Genomic DNA, 11,562 nt, shown 5'->3' with positions numbered 1-11,562 from the left:
TAGCTGACAGGGATCTTAGGCAAACAAGAATGGTCGTTGACATAAATCACCCATTTTTTAATAAAAATAACCACCGAATCTTACAAACTTTATCCATAATCCATTACCTCTGAAACATCCCTCACCTTCTTTATGACTCAGCATCTGGTAGACAGCTGAATCCAAGATCCTATAGTATCACATTAAACCCTTCTCCAGAATGATTTGTTCATGCATTTCCTAGCACTGAACAAAACCACAAAGAGTAGTTGAGTAAAAGAGGCCATAATTCACAGTATCATAGCAACAATGGAAAAGTATGTTCTTCCTGCTTGTTCATTTTGATTAAGAAAATTATTCAGAAGGCATCAGATGTTTGGAAAGAAATCCATCTTGTGGTTTGTTAATCGGAAGAACAATACACTCCAGACTATTGAGGGAAGTAGCTTTCAAAGCTGAAAGGCACTGCCAATTGCTTGCCATAGGAAGCTGATAAGACTTACAAGCACTTGTCAGCCTGACATTTCACGCTGCCTATCAGTTAGTACTCGCATCCAGAAAGGTCCTTAAGTATACACTTAATTTTAGGCATGTGAGCACTAAACTCAAGATGAGTACGTCTGGCCTTCAAGTTGAGTGTGTAATACTTTTAATATTTTTAATTGCTTTGTGGAAACCCAGCTTAGATAAGTAGCAACGTGCTTACAGGCTTAGCAGAAAAAGGGAGCTCAGTGCCTCCCCTCTCACCACCACCACCTCCTTGCCCTGCACCCCACCCAGCCCACCTTGTGGTGAGACCACCACCATCCCCTCCCTCCTTGGGCTCCTGTGCTGCTCCCACCAACTTCACAGTACTTTTCGAGATCCTACCTTCCCATGCAGCCATCTCCCGTAGTGCCACATCCTTGGGCTCACTCCCATGCATGAGCACCTTGAAATGCTTCAGGAATTGCGCTGAGTAGTTTTGCATTGTCTCTTTTTTTCCCTAACCTCAAATGCTGATATTTTACCTCTATCATAAGCACATGCACATGATGTTCCCAAGCACTATGATGTCTCAGCTGAGGAAAGGCTGCATTTCAGCTGTCTTTGCATAGCTTATCAATCGGATGTTACTCTGGGATTCCTGGTAGAGTTGCCCCATCAATGTTAATTGTTAGTAATCTAGTATAAATTATTCTTTGTTTGCACAAGGATATCTCACATGGCAGATGTTGCTAGATGTGCTAGCTGTCCATTTTAGCAGAACAATCAGCTCAAAGTATTAAAGGCAAGTACGTTTCTGTCCTACTGCATGGCTCGATCAGCACGGGCAGGTGCATTTTTTTCAGCATGCCTTTCTTTGGGAAACAGGACAGTTAAGGACAGGACACAGTCATAGAGGGATGGTGAGCAGATCAGCTCAGTCTTGTTCATTGTTCAGGAGAGAGAATAACTTCAGTTCTTCTTCTAGCTTCTGGGAGATCCACTGGAACACAGTATCGTTAGAAGGACGCATGTTTTATAAATCAGCAATGGCAGATAGAAAGCAATTGAATTAGATCCCCAAAGCTTTACTAAGATAGATGATCCCTGGAAGTACAGCTAGGATATTAAACGTAGTGAGAGTATAATTCTTAATTTCTCGGCATCTGTGAGAATAGTTACCAGCCTTTGGGGAGTATTGTAGTGACTGTAGCTGGTAGATCTCTAAATGAGACAATATTTCCTTTTGATATTGCATCATTAAGATAACTGATTCCTATACCCAGCCAAATGTTTCATATAACTCTTTCCTCCTCTTTCTTAATGTGTGCAATTGTGAAAGAGTAGCACTGGAGGGATTTAGTGGTTCTATCTCTTTATGAGTCTGAACTGTGACATGGAGAACTCGGTGAGTTTATTGATTTTAATTTCTTATATTTGGGATTTATCCTCTCAGTTTTTATTTAATGGCTGAGAATAATCACAGTGTTGATATAGGACGTTGGCTACCCACGGGCAAATTTCAGAACCTCATTTCTTCACCTGCATTTGTTTGTTTGCTTCTGGATGGATACCAGCTGCCGGGCTTTGATCCAGGCTTTGATCAAGAGTGGCTAAAGGGTGCACTGTGAGAGAGCAGTCCTCTCTCAGCCTCAATAGCCAGAGCTGAGAGTAGCAGGGCCCTTAAGTGGATTTCCCTGAGCATCAGAGTGAAAGATCAGGCATTCCTTTTGAAGATCCTTTGTTATTGAAATCTAGATTCTGATCCTTGATTTGGTCTGAAGACCCTGAGCCACAAGGCAGGCAGTATGGTCTCCTAGAGTGTGGAGGGATTTGAGAGACTAGGTTTGCTATCTGTTGGGTATTTTCTTTTCTTTTTTTTTTTCCCTAGGAAACCAGTTGGAATGGCCCTAAATACAAAGGATAAAAAAACATGGTGAGAAAATCCACTTTTTTAGGTTGTTACATAAATACCAGCATCCTTCTTTGTAGTAGTGAGAAAAACCTTACAGAGTTATTGGTCTAAACCAGACTCAGCATTTCTTGGGCTATTTCAGTATAGTAGAGATTGCTCAGCCAGGTTGATTCCTTCCTGGAGCATTTAAGGACTGAGCTAATAAAGTGCTTTATGACTGAGATTTCCTGTGGCAACACAGGGAGGATAAGCTATGAAACAAGAGATGGAGAGTATCTGTCATGTTTGGAAGAGGTGTTTTCTCCTGTGGATGCAGCACTGAACTTTGGTGCCAGGAGGATTCATCTCTGCCAACAATTTGTTGTTTCCCCTTTTCCACTTAACTGTTTTCTTTCCCATGGCACTATCCATGGGGAAATTTTATCTTCTTCAATTTCCTCCACATCTATAAGGCAAGTATTTGTACCCTATTATGTCTCTTCTCTGCATTCCAGCATGCAGAGCTGTAGCCACAAGCTGGACACTGCTATAAGGTACTGCTTGCAGAGAGAATTAATTGCCATAGTTTGCTAGGAGTAAGGAATTCTCATCATGACTTTTGCACTTGACTATGCTGTTCCACTAATACAGGGATTGATGGAAACCTTTCTTTAAAGACTGCTCTCTTTCTGCCCTTCCTTGTTTCTTTCTGTCTTTCTATCCTCTCTTCCTTTCCCTTCTTTCTTCCTGCACTCAAGGGAGGTTGTTAGAGCTTCCTCCATCTTCTGCTTAGAGACGGGATTAAAAATAGCCACTTAAAGGGCAGGGCTATGTCCAGTGCCCATTTTCAGTTCCCCCACCCATGTGAAGGGCCGGCATACATTCATGACCACTCATTCATGGACACATTTCTTTCTGTTGGGAGATTTCCTTGCCCGAGCATTCTATTTTCCTTGGCTCAGGGCATAAGACAAGAAGGAATCTTTACATGGAAATCTCTCACCACATGTCCTAGCAAGAGATCTACTGCATCCACAATTGCAGTCAGCACTTGGAATGTGGTGACAAGTCCTCATTTCATGACCAAACATAGCTTTTGCCATTGCTGAAGGATAAAGCAGACTGTAACAACACTAAACTATGGTCCCTTATCTATTGCTTTCATCAAGCTGTCCGTTTGTCTGTATCATCTGGAGAAAAGCAGTGTTGTCTGCTTCTCATGATGCCAAGTTGCCTGGCAAAGGAGTTTTGTTGTATTTGTGGCATTTCTGCTCTTGGACTTCCAGCTTATAATTTAGGCAGCAGCGAGTCAGTGTTTTGCTCTTTGGTTCTCAGCTTCACAGTCTTTTTAGTCTTGGAGAAGAACTTCCTAAAACCCAGAGATGTCCATTGCACACTGATCCATAAGCTGCTCAGTGTTTAAGCTTTGCTTTCTTCCAAGGACCATTTAAATGAAGACAAGGCACTGACTCGTCCAATGGCAGGATAATGCACATGGGGACAATTCTGCCACTTTTTCTTCAAGCCCAGATGTCACACCTGAGACCTGTGTCACCTTAAGCATCTGGTCAAAAGTGCCACAATATGTTCTTCAAGCAGTAGCTTTGGATTAATCCTAGTATTAATTCATCCTGAAATCAACCACAGCATATTTTAATTAAACAAAGCACAAGCAGTTCTCAGAGCAGGGGGGGAAGCGATGAGGATGATTTTATCCTTCCATGTCAAATGCAGACTATGACAGGTGGAGGAATCCTGGGGAATACTAATGAAATGAGAAAGGATGAGATAGGTTCCTTCACCGCCTGGAATGCCTGACCACTTGGTTATCCTTCATCCCAGGTAGCTCTCAGGATGTTCAACAGCGCTCGCTTGCTTTTGCAGCCATGACCTCAATCAGCTCCTCCCACAAACTGGTTGCATGCTGGCTCCTATCCAGCTCAGCACTTCTCACACATGAGGATTTCCTCAGACAAAGCTGCTCTAAGTCTCCCTGCCCCTAAAACAAAATACTTCTATTTCCAGTATCAGACTGAACGTATTCATTGCCCATGGATCGAACTACCACGTCTACAGTGAATACTACCTGCTGATTAAATTCAGATGTAAAGTATCTTTTTCACTCTAGGACTACAAAAATTGCAACTATATAACAAGAGCCTTCTCTTCACTTTTTTTTTTTTTTTTTTTTTTCTTTTTCGTTAAGATTTGTCTCTGCTGATCTGTTTCTAGAAGGGGTAAATTACCCTTTAGCAGCCCCACGGTAGCTTAGCTAAACTGCTTATTGTGCTGACTAAATTCACTTACGTTTAGTTTGATAGGTCTCCGCTACACTGCGCAATGTAGATATAATTCAAGACAGTGGAGCATCATTAGCCTTTATGATTGCACTTGAATCAGATCGTAGGTGGGTTCATGGGCTGAAGTCCAAGAGAAGCAGTTTGCTCCAGGTATCTCTGCAGAAAGATAAAGCAGGCAGCTGGATAGTGCAACAGGGACACATCGTTCTGGGAGGGTTCTCAGAGGGGCTTCAAGTAGAGCAGAGGAAGAGGTTTGGTAGTAGAGAAACAGCTGAGGGCTGAACAAAGGGAAAATAACCACAGTCAGGAACACTCTCATGGCCCAGAAGTCAGATATCCTTCTTGCATCAAGCCCCGGTACCTTATGCCACACTTTCATAGAATCATGAAATCATGGAATGGCTTGGGTTGGAAAGGACCTCAAAGACCATTTAGTTCCAACCCCAATGCCACGGGCGGTGTTGCCAACCACTAGTTCAGGCACTAGATGAGGTTGCCCAGAGGACAACCTGCTCACAAGACATGCATGAGAGAAGCAGCTGTACCCATGCACCAACAGTGATGCTTCCTTAATGAGGTCCTGCTGGGACATGCCCCCACCCCTGACTCCTCCACAGAGGTTAAGCCCAGAGCCCCTGCCCTGCAGGGAAGACATTTCCCTGCACCACCAGACCAGACCAGACCAGACCAGACAAGGGCAGCAGTCATGCAGCAGGTGTATTTAAAATGCTAAGCACTGATTATATTGCTCCAACAAATAATTGCTCCAAGACAAAAAAAAAAAAAAAAAGAAAACAGAAAAAAAAAACAGATCTAGGAGATACAAATCTAAGGAAAAACAAACAGCCCCTTGGTGCCCAACATGACAGAGCCAGATGCTATCAGAGGCACACAAAAAAAAAAAAAAACAATTCCTTTATTTGACCACTGTTTTACACTCCCCAGTATTTACATCTGTGCATTTCATCCACCTCCCAGGCAGCCTGCAGCCCAGCTCCACATCATGCTGGGAAAGAAATATTCTTCCTGCGCAAACAAAACCAGGAGTGAGTTCTGCTCGTGAACTCAGCTCAAAACTAACCACATTTTTATTTTATTTTTATTTTTTTAATGGTATGGAAGATTTTTTGGCAGATGAGTGAGTTGCATCAGCATAAAGGGAGGCTAGAACTTGCAGAGATAACTGGCAGCATCTTAACAGCCGGTTTAAAGGTGAAGGATCAGGGAGTAGTGGGCAGCAAGGAGATGATCTTACCTCATTTTATGGTACCTTGGGCCTGTAAACCTGGTGAGGCAGAGGCAGTACTTCAGCACTTCTTGATCTGAACCTGCATGTATAGCAAAAAGAATTTATACATCAGCAGTAATAAATTATGATCTATGAGACGTACAATGCAGTTTCTACATATAGGAGCATAATATAATGTACATATGTATATAACATACAATATATTGTATAATTGTATATATATAACCTACTGTATATTATGTATGTGTGTGTGTGTGAAGCAGCACATGGCCACATGGCTGGTCGTATCATGAAGCCCAGCCAGCAGCCCCCACGGTGCCATTAGCCCTGCTAATTAAGGAGTGAGTCACAGCCTCGGCCATGGCTTCCCCCTCTTCCAGAGAGCTCCAGTGTAAAAGTCCAATGCTTGCTGTCTGCATTCTTGGAGTTTTTCTCCCTTTCTCAGTCTTTTCTTCTTTTTAACTAAGCAGCAAACCATATGGTGCATCGCCATCTGATTAGCTAACAGCTTTGGAGCCTGTGGGAATTACTATATCCAATGCTTTTACAGCAAGTGTTTGCACTACTTTTACCTGCCACTCTCCACATTGATTAATTCCTGCCCTCAGGATTTTATTTACTTTACCTTTATAAATAAATTTTTATTTACTTTTTTTTTTTTTTTAACTTTCAATCCACTCTACCTCCTGGATACATGTGAGCAAGAGAAGTGTGGGTTGTGTTGTGTTTTCTTTCACTTTTATTATGTATTAAAAGAAGATTGATAATAATGGCTGTTTAAAACGGGGTGGTACAGCAAGAGGACTTTCAGTTCACTTAAGATAACCTACTTAAGGCTACTCCTGTCATATTGTGCATTTGCTTGCTTGTTTTCTTGTCATATCTTTCTGAAGAAGTCTGCTGGGCAGCAGCTCTGGAGCCTGCAGGATGATGTCTGCAGACCAGCTCTCCCCCACTTACCTCTCAGGAAGTGTCCCTGAAGGAAGGCGACTGCTGATGAGTGCCGTCCTGAGGAAGAGGGCAAGGTGCCTCCCCCAGGCTCTTACAATTCCTCCCACACACAGTGTCCTAAATCTTGGTCAAAAAGAACGGTGACTTTACTCCAAGCCTGCTTCTTAGTACATTCTAATACTGAAATGTCTAAGTGCCTCTTCAACTTCTAAAACACTAATAAAAACATGAAAGTCTCATAAGCACAGCTGTTACTGCTTGGCCACTCAGCATTCTAGGCAGAACGTTGCTCAGGAAGGAAGATTTAAGCATTGCAGACACACTGGCAGGAGACGTTTGTCCAAGGTGTAGACCTTCCTGAAGCCAACAGCAATACATCAGGGATAAATTCATCTGTTGGACAAAGAGTTTGACAGTCCTAGCAGGCTCTGGCAGGGACCTCCCAAGGACTCAGCGCTGACCTAATTTTTCTCCTCCTGGTATGAGTGGCAGTAGGCTCACCAAGCACAAAGTGGGAAAGAAAGCTTTGTAAATACCACGCTCTCCTCAAGCAGAAAGATGGAAAATTGCTGGCTTGGATTCATTTCAGAATGTGTGCAAGAATCGGGTGTAAGCAAGATTTCAAATTCTGATGAAAAGCAAAATAAGCCAAAAAATAATAATAATTAAAAAAAAACAACACTAAAAAATAGCCTGATTTTAAAACTACATGTAAAATGTAAATATGCTTCAAATTGAAGTGCCGGAAATATAGTAGCTTCCAAGCAAGTTATTGCAAATAAGCCAAGTGTAATTGCCTGCAGAGTATCCAGGATTTGTTGTTTTATTTGTTGATGTTAAGGAAAAAGAAATCCAACAAATTGGGAGCATGGTGCAGAGAGAAACTTCCTGGGTCATAAAGTCCAGACTTCTAGTATCCCAGGCACCACATAATTGACTCCTTTACATCTGAGTTATCTCCGGTCTACGAGATGGATGTGGAAAAAATATAAAGCAAGAGAAGTAATACTAGCAGTCAGAAAATAAAAAATGACATGTTTTTTTTCTGTATCATAAACAAAGCAACATTAGCAGTGGGAGCAGCTGTAAACACAGCAATCTGAATGGCTCCAGTAGATAAGGCAAAGACTAAAGGATCGTGAAGGATCTGATTAATTTTTAAACAAGTGGTTGTAGTCTTAATACACCTCTTTTACGGGAGGGGCTGATGGTCCCCAGGACAGGCACTGATGGACAGGGCTGCGGGTTGGGGGCTGCTGTGCTCAGGGTTTTCTCTCCCCTGCCTGGCGCTGTGTGAACGTGATCTTGTGTTCAACCTGCGGTGATAAAATTCCAAGCGCCGTGCAACCAGAGTTACATTAATACAAATGGGAACACAGCTGTGTCCTGCAGGGTTCAACCATATCTGACTTTCTGACTTACAAAGCCTTTCCAGACCTATGCTCAGGACAAAACTAAATATACAGAATTGTTAAACAGATACTTGCCTGGAAGAGACTGAGGTTTGGAAATCATTGTTTAACTGTGGCCTGCTAGCTGGAGCATTGCTTTAGGCATTAGGAAAGCTAGAGCCCAGTCTCTCTATAACAAATTTTCTGGGTTATCTTTGGCAAATAGAGTCATTATCGCTTTCTCTGACCCAAATATGTTGATGTGGGCGCATAATAAGTGTATAGCAGAAAAATAAGGAAAGGCACTGATCTCACTCTTCCTTAATCTCAGCTTTGTTGCATTCTCCTCACTCTCTGTGCACTGCTTGGGGCTTTTGATCAGCGTTCATTTCCATAAGTTGTTCCTGTTAAGCAGGTGGGTTCATGTGGGAGCTGGCTGTGTCTCTTTTCCAGCCCACAGGGGAGATGCGAATCAGCCCCATGTCTTTTACAGGAAGGGAAAGGAAAGGAGATGCAGACTGCACCAGGCAGAGAGAATTGATTGCAACCAACCAGATATAATTACATTGTGGAGGACATTTAATGTTTCATCTTGATCACGGCTGTATCAGGAGAGGAAAGAAAATCACAATATGAGGGAGAGAGGCTGCAACTTTTCTTGATTTGAATTGTAAATTCCCACAAGCAAACCCATGAGTTACTTTCAGACAATCTGAACAGAATGTATGTGACCCAGATTGCAGGGAGAATCGGAAAGCTACTCCACCTGCTTGGAGACAACAGTGGCACTAAGCCATGATGGCAGGTCCCCAGCACAGCAGGTATTTAATCCAATCATGCTAATGAATTTCTCTCCTCCCTTCGCTCCTGGGTAGCTACAGTCATGCTGGCATAAGGCTCTTTGGTTAACCACTGCAAGGAGGAAAGAGCTTTATATCCCACAATCTTAAATAGCTCTTTCCTCAAAGCCAGACCTTTTAAAAAGCACAGCATGGTTTTTGGTAATGATCGGTGTAATTGAGGTACACACACCTATACGAAGAGACTGCTAAAAAAAAATTTTAGTGTCGAAAGGAAAAGATGGCTCAGAGGCTCTGGCCAAGGCTTTACCGAGCTTTACTACACACCAAAGCATCCCCTTATAACTCCGACTGAACCAACAGCAGCTCAGACACCCACCTCAATCCAGACCTCGTAGCAAAAAGGGAAAAACTGTCCCAACAGCTCCATGTGTTTATCCTCCTGCAGCCTTAAGGTGCCAAACAGCTCTCAGTTTGCCTTGATCGTTTCCACCCTCGGCCAACTGTGATCTGGCTCTACATATTAATTATCACAAAAGAAGTGGAAGATTTGCTCATTGCTCCAGATGATTAATCAGCTAGTCAGACATAACACCACCCATGCTATTGTGATTGCAGTCAAATAATGAGGTTATACACACTGTAATCATAACCACCATCAAACACCAGAGGAGCCTGGTAATACAAGCAACTTGGTCTCTTCACAGCTCATACAACCAGAAATTATCTGCAGTTGGGAACCAGGCCTTCAGGACAGTCCATGAGGTGCATCCTGCATTATTTAACAGAACTGTCCTGTTTTGCTTTACATATACGTAGTAGGTAAAGGCGCTGTCTACCCACTGGCCTCAAACCCTCTCAGCCTCCAAAGCTGCTTTCACAGAATTGTAAAGGCTGGAAGAGACCACTAAGATCACCAAGTCCAGCTCCAACCCACCCTCCCGTGCCCACTAACCGCATCCCTCAGTGCCACACCTCCATGGTTGAACACCTCTGAGGATGGTGACTCTCCCCCTCCCTGTGCCAGTGCCTCACGGCTCTTTTGGAGACTAAACTTTTCCAAATATCCAACCTTCAAAACACTCTGTGCTCTTGTGGGAAGATCTTACACACACTGCAAGTTTGATCCAAGCCTTTGAGCTTGATCTCACCACTCAGGACCAGCTATACAAAGAGCATTTGGCTATCAGCCTCGTAGTGCTAATTCCCACCTCCTAGCACTGAAGCCAAAAATGATGTGGCCAGAGCCCAGAAAAAAGGATTTAACATAGAAGCAGCATGAGAACTTACAGTCATTATGTCAGCTGTAAAAAAAGTCTTGCTTTGTTTTTCTTCCAGCATGTATTTTGCTCGACGTGGGTGGTGTTCACTTGTGGAGCAGCTCTTCAGCAGCCTGTGGGAAGCTGATCGGTCTTCTCAGTGGGGCAGTTTGGGTTCAGGAGGGATAATTTAAGACAAAGGCTATCAGCCGGTTGTCCATCCTAGGAAAAGTGGTTGAACCCTCCCAGGGGCTGCCTTCCAGTGGAATGAGGAGCTGCTTGACATAGGGATCTTTTCTCGGGTAAGTAATGAGCTGTATTGATTTTCCTCAAAAAGAAAATTGGACTTTTACAAACAAAGCAACAAGCTGCTTGAGTTGCTGAACTGATCTTGTGACCACTGCAGGCTCTTGTGCTTGACATGAAAGAGAAGAAAAAAGTCAGCAGTGTTTATCTTGTGAGGGCAGGTTTCTCCAATAAAAAGCAACTTTCCCTTCAGATACATGTATTAAGTACAGGACCGGCGTGCCCTACGGAGACAACAGACTAGTTTGGAAAACAGCTGCACAGACAACCCCTGTACTTGTTCTTGTGGCTGGAGGTCTGAGGTCTGCAGCAGGAGCCCACATCCCTTTCCACATGGTCTCTTTGAGGGGATCATATGGGTGCTCTCACTGCCACCAGATGCCACTCCAGCAAGGTGCTATAAGCTGTCCTTTGGCTACCCAAGGGCACCTGGTAGCTCACTGCTGTCACCCAGGGCAAAACAATCCCAGGGCAGTCCTTGAAAATGACTCTCCTCAATCCCAACCTGACCTCCTGAGAAAGTCTCACTATGTGGCAGAGCCCATGGGTTCTCCACTGCAGAGCAGTGGATCAAGCTTTTCAGAGCTGACAGTTGACCTGACAGGAGAAAAATATTCAGCCTACTTCCAAGCTCTCAGCAGAATGGGATTCCTTCCCTAACACCTCTCCAGAGGTCCTGAAGCTTGGCTTTGCTATAGCTGGCTTGGCAAAGCTTCGTTCCTACCTGTCCCAGAGCAGCGGGGAAAGACACAGGTCCTTCAGAGCCGCTCACCCTGTTCTGCAAGAAGAGGAGCCTCTAGAAGCCAGGTCTAGCACCTTGATTGGCAAGGATGGGCCAACAGCAAAGGCAGATTTCCATTCTGTAGTCAAAATGGACCATAGCAGAGCATCTGAAATAAGAAACCTCATCATGATGTCCCCAGAAACCCAGCCCTAGCACAGTGTGTGCTGGGCCCCAGCCCCCTGGG

General features: G+C 43.7%; 1 long non-coding RNA gene across 1 annotated transcript; it reads right to left on the bottom strand.

The window, feature by feature from the left end:
• Positions 1–839: 839 nt before the first annotated feature.
• On the bottom strand, positions 840–11,140 carry LOC112532709. Its single transcript, XR_003075960.2, has 3 exons — positions 10,320–11,140; positions 5,894–5,966; positions 840–4,794 (listed from the first exon to the last, which is right to left on the bottom strand). It is a non-coding gene; the product is annotated as an uncharacterized LOC112532709 (long non-coding RNA).
• Between the last annotated feature and the right edge of the window lie 422 nt (positions 11,141–11,562).

Source organism: Gallus gallus, chromosome 6 (genome assembly GCF_016699485.2).
Source record: "Gallus gallus isolate bGalGal1 chromosome 6, bGalGal1.mat.broiler.GRCg7b, whole genome shotgun sequence".
Taxonomy (NCBI): Eukaryota; Metazoa; Chordata; class Aves; order Galliformes; family Phasianidae; genus Gallus; species Gallus gallus.
This window is presented reverse-complemented; position numbering and strand designations above follow the sequence as displayed.